Raw genomic sequence first — 8,430 nt, 5'->3', positions numbered from 1 at the left:
TGTTCCCCTGGGCAAAAACCTTAGTCACACAAAAGAAGACCCAATTTGATTATCCCTCTAATGCACAAGACAAGTCACAAAAGAAAATAAACATTAATGAATTTATTCCTTCTTTAATACTCACTACCCTGTTTGATTCCTGGGTCTTTTCACTCCAGCACAAACCTGAAACTACCTCTGAGACAAAGGAAAACTTCCCTTCTTCCTCTTTAACCATCTTGTCCCCGCATTGGTTCTTCTGGTCAGGTGTCAGCTAGGCTAGGTGAACTTCTTAACCCTTTACAGGTAAAAGAGGCATTAACCCTTAGCTGTCTGTTTATGACAGGCTCCGTAATAGAACGCGTGACACAGGGAGTCTGCCATGGGGATCACAATTGACTTTAATGTGCTCCCTGCTGAGGGCAGTCGGCAGACGACTGCCCTCACCACAGCTAGGAGAGTCACCCTGGCTCAGGCGCCTTCTCGGCAGCCTGCTGGAGAGGTGCCCTGGTACGAGTTAAGGTGTCACCTTCCCCCCACACACACACCTTGTGTTGCCATGGAGATGCCTCCCACCACAGGTTCGGGTATTCTCCCCTCAACCTCGATATCGACGGGATCTCCTTTACACGCCCATGTCCTGGGTTTGAGGTCCCTCATGTCCTTGGGGTCTCCCGGGCAGGAGGCTGCACACTGGGTTTTGTTCCCCCCACTGTTAGAGGCAGAACTTGTCTAACCCCCTGCGGCAACTCTGTGCACTTTTACCTGGCAGCCGTTCTAGTTTCATTTCTGTCAATGTCTGGTGTAGGAGGCTGTGGGGGACTTTTCAGCAGGCCATCGGATTTCCCCAGAGCCTTCACTGATCAAAAGGAACTGTACTGTCCCTCTTTCTTTCCTCTCCCCTCTGTTCTGTTTGCTAAAACCCTGAGCTGGGAGCCAGAGTCCCCTGCAGTGTCCTTTATTGTACTGTCTACAGCAGCAGCCAGGAGGAACTGGCTCCTGACACCTGCTGAAAAGCAGGTGATTGTGTTATTTTTAACCTCTCTAGGGCTCCACAAGTTCCTCCCTGCAGTGCTGAGCCTGCGAGCGTGTCCCGAGCTGCCTGAGAGCCCCCTTGTCATGGGATGACTCAGTGGGATCATCAGAGCTCTCTAAGAGCTCCCACTGAACCTGTGTATTACATGCAGGTGGGAAGAGGAAGCGTGAGGCTGCTTCTGTCTTAAGCCTTTGAAAATTGCAGAGCCCTATCCCCCACTGCCTCTCCTGCCCTCCGCCCAGTAGAGGTTACCCTCTCCCAAGAGAAGGGCAGTTTCTAGTCTAGTCAGGTTCTTGTACTATGCTCATCACCACACGATCTGAGTGCTTTTCACTAACCCGTTCCGCAGTGTTGCTGACATCTGTCCCATGGTTGTTCTCTCCTCCGCGTCCCGGGGGGAGATGTGTGCACAGGGCAGTGGGGTGGTTTGGCGTTGTTTTTTAAATACACATACACACACACACATACACACATGCACGCGCATTGCTCTGTGTTTATATATGGGAAGGCAGGTCAAAGAACTGTGCCTGAGTCTTGGAGAGGCAGGTGGGGACTGTCATGATTATGAAGGTCCTGGAGGAGTTGGTTCCATGGGCGTGGGCTGGCTCCTGAGAAAGCTCTGTTGTAGTTCAAGGCTCTCCTTCAGTTCTCCCCATGAGCAGTAATTCTGGCCTGGAGAGCATCTGACGAAGTGGGTATTCACCCACGAAGCTCATGCTCCAAAACGTCTGTTAGTCTATAAGGTGCCACAGGATTCTCTGCTGCTCCCTCTCCTGCTGTCTGAACAGAACTGAGCTCAGGCAAATCAGTAACCCCTGCAAGGCCCCCTCTGGGACACAGCTGTCCTTGCCATGTCTGTCTTTGGGGTCATCCACTTGCAAGTGAGCCCCCTGTTCAGTATTAATGGATGGACCCATCTCTCTCTTCAACGAGAAGGCCTTAGACTGCATTGAACGAACACAATGAATTCTGTGCCAGGGAGGGATGTGCTGAGATGACAGAGAGGCCCCCTCAGTGGAGTGAGGAGAGATTAGAAATTATCCTAGCACTCAACCAGATTGCGGGCACATTTCTCTCCCACTGCAAGCGGGTCTTTGCTGGGGGTTTGCTATCTATAAAGCAACCTTGTGTTACATCACATCAGACTTTGCTGCTGTGCTAGCCACAGGGACCTTACTGGGGGATGGGGTTTCTTTCTCTCTTGTGTCATTATTTTCCCCCTCTGAAAACCCAGTCCCCATCCCGGATCAGGCCATCTCGCCTGCTAGGCACAACTGCTAGACCATGGCTCCAATCCAGCCTGGCAGTTCCTCTGTGACATTTGTACTTAAAGTAGACACCCTCAGTTTCGGTAGGTGATGCTGCAAATGTGGGAGTTTTGGAGTGGTTTGAATTGAGGCGAGGCCAGGGGCTTGTGGTGAGGGCGTTTCAAGCACATGTGAAGGCAGAGAGGTTCAGAGAGGGAGGAAGACCTCGGTCCCAGGGAGAGGAGAGAGGGGCTGATGCAAATGGAGATGGTCAGAGATGCAGGCAAGTGCTGTGTGAGGTGGGGCCCTGAGAGCAAAATGGAGAATAGCTATTCAGACTTTGCACCTCCATGGCCCATTTCATCTGAGGATCTCAAAGCACTGTGCAAACATCAACAAAGGAACTCTCACACCACCTGGCCCATGAGGAGGGTCAGTACAACCCCCATTTTACAGATGGGGAAACTGAGGCACAGAGCACTGAACAGGACTTGGCCCAAGCTCCCACACACGTGACAGAATCCAGGAGTCCTGACTCAGTCAGCACCTCTGACTGGCCAAAGCTATGCAGCCTGGTGTGCATGCGCTTGTGTGTGTGTTGGGGATACAAGGAGTGCATGGGGATAAGGGAGGGGAACATGATAACTTTCCCTTTGAAATCCTCCCAAGAATGGCTGGTTCAGCCTTTGGAAATAATTATTGCACTTTGGAAATCTTGGAGGATTTCAAGGCTAATCCAAGGAGCATGTAAACTCTTTTTGAAGGATCCTCAGGGGACTGCTTCCTTGTTTGTTATATTTTACGGGTTTGGACTAATTGTGCCTAAAAAAGAATCCATTCTCCTCTGGCGGTGACAACTGCCAAGTAGCCAGGAGTTCTGTGCAGCCTTTGCTAGAAAGGCCAGGTGGTGGGGTTGTGGGGACCTCGTCTTTTAACCCCTTCGCTGCTGCAGGACTCTGTGTGTGTCTTGGCAGCAATTCAACCGCATGGCCATTCGCCAGCACGCAGGGATTTCGCGGGGACTGTAATTCTAACTGCAGTGGACAGGCATAGTAAGCATATCCCAGGAAATCTGTGTCTCCTGGAGGCCGGATGTGCCATGGCTGCCCTTACCATCTGCCGATTTGAATGGAAATTATGTGTGTGACATCTCCCTGAACTGCTGCCACTCAGGGATGGGGGAAGAGCGCTCTCAGGTACAGACTTGCACCTACTAGATGCCAAGGACTGAATTTCTGCCAGGCAGAGATGGGAAAGGAACTCTATGGTACCGCTGTACATATCCGTTCTAGGTGTGTATATAGAACCATGGTTGGCTGGCTCTCCCCAAATCTGAAAACAATGGCTCCAAGTACCGTAATGGGAATTTGGACTCTGCCCAGCGCTGACACCTGAGTACAGTACAACCGGGGGAGTTCACTGTACTCGGAGAGGTGCATCCTTCAATGAGACATAAAGGCGCCCTCCTTAGCCCATTAAAGATCCAACCCGACTCTTGGCAAAGAGAAGGAGATATTCCTAAGATCCTGGCCAGCGCTCCCTTGCTTGGGGAAACAGGGCTGAACAGCTAAAGCTGTGCGGGAGCTATTGTTGGGCACATAATGGTGGCTGTGTTTGCCCAGGTGGTCGCTGCACTAGCAGCGTCTAGCTCATTGCTTTGGAAAGCCCCTTGGCTACCTTTGAGATGAAGGATGCTACAGAATACTGTATACAGAATACAGAATACTCAGCCCTTGCTGAGACACCTATCCTGCTGGGGAGGATGTTTGATTGCACTCCCTCCCCACAGAACACCCCCAGCCTCCCCCCCCCCACACACACACACAATGCCACTGTCTTTTTGCAAGGGAAGTCTAAACCATTTGCAAGAACAGGGCTTCCCTGAGACACCAAACCCCAGCTTCTCTGTGGCAAGACTCTTGCAACCATTTCCCATGCAACCAAGGCAAGCTGGCAGGAGGGGTCAGCATGGGAGCTGAGATCAGCTCTTTCTCCCTGGGGGAAGACCCTGAATTTTCCATTTCCCTCCCTAGAGTAACACTGGCTATGGGAGGCTAGCAATCAGCTGATCTGCATCTTTACCCGACTTCTCTGGAGCCTGGAAAACTCTGTAATTTCGTGGCCACTTTTGCACTGTCCATGTAAACAGCTCTCCGGGGAGCAAAGCTGCACCAAAGGTCTTGCTTGTTAAGTATCTAGCTGGGATTTACTTCTGAGAGGCCTGGCCAATGGGGGTTGCAAATGCTCAGGATCAAGCCAACGGTTTCTCTGGCCAGCGCAGACCTTGGAGGCAAAGCCAACCCCAGAATGACTTTAGAAAGGTTCCTTGCTCCCCAAAGCCTGCTCCCTGTGGGCCTGTCCTGAGTCCCAGCGGATTAGCATAGTTTCCATACGAACCCGGATAGTTGTTAATGCTGCTAGCATTGCAGAGCCAGGAGAGCTGCAGGAGTGAGAGCTGGAGTTTATTCGGCCTCTTGTGTCGTCCCTGACGGGGTGGGCTGACTTCCATGTCCAGGTCTGTTATTGCTGTGGCTGCCAGGAAGCAGAGGGGACACAGCTGGATCTCCAGGTGTTGGCAAAGCATTGGAGGGGATGGCAGGTGGCGGGCGGGCGGATATTATGAGTTCTAACCTGGATAGATTTCAGGGGGAAACCAGCAGAACATCACAAAGCCATATCCATCCATCCATCCATCCTCTTCCAGGATGGAGTCTGAGGCCTGCTCCTTACTGCTTGGAGAGGATGCTGTTAGTTAGAATTATTTTCCTTCCCTCTCTCTCCCTGTCAGGGCCGGCTTTATACTGATTCCCCCAATTCCCCAGAAAGAGGGCCCTGTGCCCGCACCTAGGGGGACTCCGCTCCGGGGGGTCTTTGGCGGCATTTCGGTGGCAGGGGGTCCTTCGGTGCTGCGGAAGACCCGGAGCAGACCCCCTGCTGCCAAAGTGCCGCCGAAGCCCTGGACAGCCGCTGAGTATTCCAGTCGGGCCCCGTGGGTCATAAAGCCGGCCCTGCACCCTTTCCCTCTTTTTCTTCTTGGCTGCCTTAACTCTCCCTTTCTTTGTTCCCCCTTGGTATTGACTCTGTCCATAATTCTGTCATTTCGCTCTTCACCCCACTACTGTGCAGTGGGAGAAGTCTTGCTCTGGGTATGAATAAGCCCGGGCTCCTCTCAATACTTTGCTGTGGGCAGTTCAACCATCTCAGCACCTCCCTCGCTAACGCCTTGCCTCTGGCATTTGTGAATTTTGTCCTGGGTACTGTCAGCTTCAGCATCCTGCTGAGAGCTGCAGTCCAGACCAAATAGGATCTGGCTAGCTGAGATCGAACCAGGGACCAGATGATTGCTGGCCTGTCCCAGGCAGGCAGTCCTCCCAGGTGCCCAGAGGGGACCAGCCATGTGTTAACAATAACAGGGCCCAGTTTTGATTCTGGGATGATCTTGTGGCTTCAGCATTGCATTGTGTTGGGACAAGGAGTTCTTGCACTCCGCCCACTCCAATGGAAGTGTTCTTGAGAACTAGACCATCACATCACAGGACAACCCTCCCCGTGGCCAGGTTTTCTCCTCTCAGCTGAGGGACAGCCCTAAAGCTTGGGAAATACTTTGCTAGTAGCAGAAATCTGTGCCAAGAATAACCCCTTTTGGTGCCAGGTGCTGTCATAAACAGATAGCTAAGGGTTAATGTTTCTTTTGCCTGTAAAGGGTTAACAAAGGGAACCAAACACTTGACCAGAGGACCAATCAGGAAACTGGATTTTTCAAAGCTCAGGGAGGGAATTTTTGGGTGTGTGTCCTTTTGCATGTGTTTTCTGTTTTGTGCTCTCTCGGCTATGAGAGTGATTTCTATCTCCAGGCTTTTCTAATCTTCTGTTTCCAAGTGTAAGTACAAAAGGTAGAAGACAATAGGTTTTTATATTGTTTTTGTATTTACATGTGTGTAGTTTGCTGGAATGTTTTAAATTGTATATCTTTTTGGATAAGGCTGTTTATTCATTTTTCTTTTAGCGAATCCGACCCGTAATCTATATCTTGATAAGAGAACAGTTTATGTCTTTTTCTTCTTTTTATATAAAGCTTTCCTTTTTAAGACCTGTTGGATTTTTCCTAGTTAGAACTCACCAGGGAATTGGTGGGGAGGAAGGAACAGGGGGAAGGGAAATCTCTTTGTGTGCACAGTGCAAAGCGTACCTTTGCAGGACTCTGACTGGGTGAAAGAAACTTGATCTCTCTGTGTTTGCATTCAAGGACTTGAAACGTACTCTCCTAGTGTACCCAGGGCAGGAAGCCGGGGAGGAAATAAAGAGGAGACAAGGGGGGGGTTATTTCCCTTTGTTGTAAGACGCAGGGCATCTGACTTGGGGTCCCCAGGGAGGTTTGGGAGACCAGAGGGTGCCAGAGAACTGGAAATCTGCTGGGGCAGCGCTATCAGATCCAAGCTGGTAATTAAGCTTGGAGGTTTCATGCAAGCACCCACATTTTGGATGTTAAGGTTCAGAATTGGGATTTATGCTAATGACAGGTGCTTGCAGTTTGGCTGGTGGTGGGAGAATCGTATTGGTCAGTTGCGGTTCTGGCATCAATAAGATACATATTGATTTAAATAGGGGGGAACAGTCTTCGTTGCTGACATCTCTAGTTCCAGGGAACTCTGGGAGAGCTGGAATGGGGTCTCCCAGCTGCATCTGAGCTGGCCTGTGTGTATCTGGAACACACAGCAGTTAGTGCTGCGGTGAGAACTCAATCCTGCCATGCTGAGTGTCTCCTGCTGGGTACCCTCATCTTCCCATACTGTGGGTCTGGCAGGATCGGGTCCTTTGGCTGCCCAGAACTGTCTGATATATCCTCTGTCCTCCCCAGCAGGCAGGGGGTTTGCATTCCCGGGCCATGATCCTGCAGAGCTGACTGCAGCGATCACACTGAGTGCATGCACAAAGGAAACCAGCTTTAGCTGCTGCCTGGCCACTTGCTTCGTTCTCCACCAAGAGCCCAGGCATTTAGCCTTGATGTAGGGAACAAAAACGAGTGGGAGACAAAAGAACTGAACCTGCTGTAGTGCTGAGCATTCATCCCATCACCACCACAGCACCTGCACGCATCTCCCGGGGAAGTGATTCAGTGGGAGAGGGAAGAGGCAATGCCGACAGAAACTGCTCCCCAGCACAGGGACTGCAATGCCTGGGGCTAGGCAGGGAGCCTGAGCCGCAGGGTAAAGGAGAAGGCAGTACGGGGCCAGGCAGTAGTGACTGACAGTGGGGATCTCTGGAGGACAGAGAAGGCAGTGCTGGGAGGGGATAATAGAGAAAGTGATGCTGTGCAGGGCCGGGTTCCCCAAGATGGGAAACAAGGCAGAGCTGGATCTGGGCAGTTTAACCTTCATTGGGTTATTCCTCCAGACCCAGTGCGGTTCCAGCCTGCTGCCTCGTGCTCAGGCCCCAGGGACCCCACGAGGGGCAGCCGGGGCTCAGGCCCATTCTCTGAGCTCCTTGGGGAGTCGGGTTCAGACACAACACGGATCCAAGTTCTTAGCGTTTTATCCTTTCACACTCTCTCCTCAATGATGCCTCAGTAACCTTGCCAGTGCCAGACCACCTCCTCCCGCTTCCTCCCAGGCTCGCTCCGCTTCCACCACATGACTGGCATTCCTAGGCCCCCCGGCCCCTGTGGACAGGGCAGCACTTTCCCTCCAGATGTCACTCCAGCCCCAACTGAGAGCCAGTGTGGAGGCAGGGCCAGGTGCCTGTCCTAGGTGTGCAGGGGCTGCTGCAGCCATGTAAAGTCACCCCTAGGCTAGCTCACTGGCCCATGGGCCATGGCCTGAACCTCTGCAGTGTACAGAGCCGGAGGCTTTTCCACCTCAAGCCAGCCTGGCACAAAGAGCAAACTATTTATCAGCGCCTTGTTCTCAGCCGCCCCGGAGAGCACAAGGCAGCAGACTGGCAGGGCCGCGCTGCCCTCTGCAGGCCTTCCTGAGCATTCGCAGGACTCCAGGTCTGCAGGGAACCTGGGGTCTTGGAGGGGTGGCTTAGGGCTGGTGACTTGGAGTGAAAGGGCACAAGGCGAGGGGGACCAAGGAGGATGTGATGGTGACAGCTTGCAACTGCTAGTGACTCATTTACTGGAGGAGGCATCCCCAGGTCTATCAAGAGATCTGGGTTTGAGGGGACACT

This window comes from Chelonoidis abingdonii, chromosome 8 (assembly GCF_003597395.2).
Source record: "Chelonoidis abingdonii isolate Lonesome George chromosome 8, CheloAbing_2.0, whole genome shotgun sequence".
Classification (NCBI taxonomy): Eukaryota; Metazoa; Chordata; order Testudines; family Testudinidae; genus Chelonoidis; species Chelonoidis abingdonii.
The sequence above is the reverse complement of the archived record's forward strand: the minus strand, read 5'-3'. Positions refer to the sequence as shown.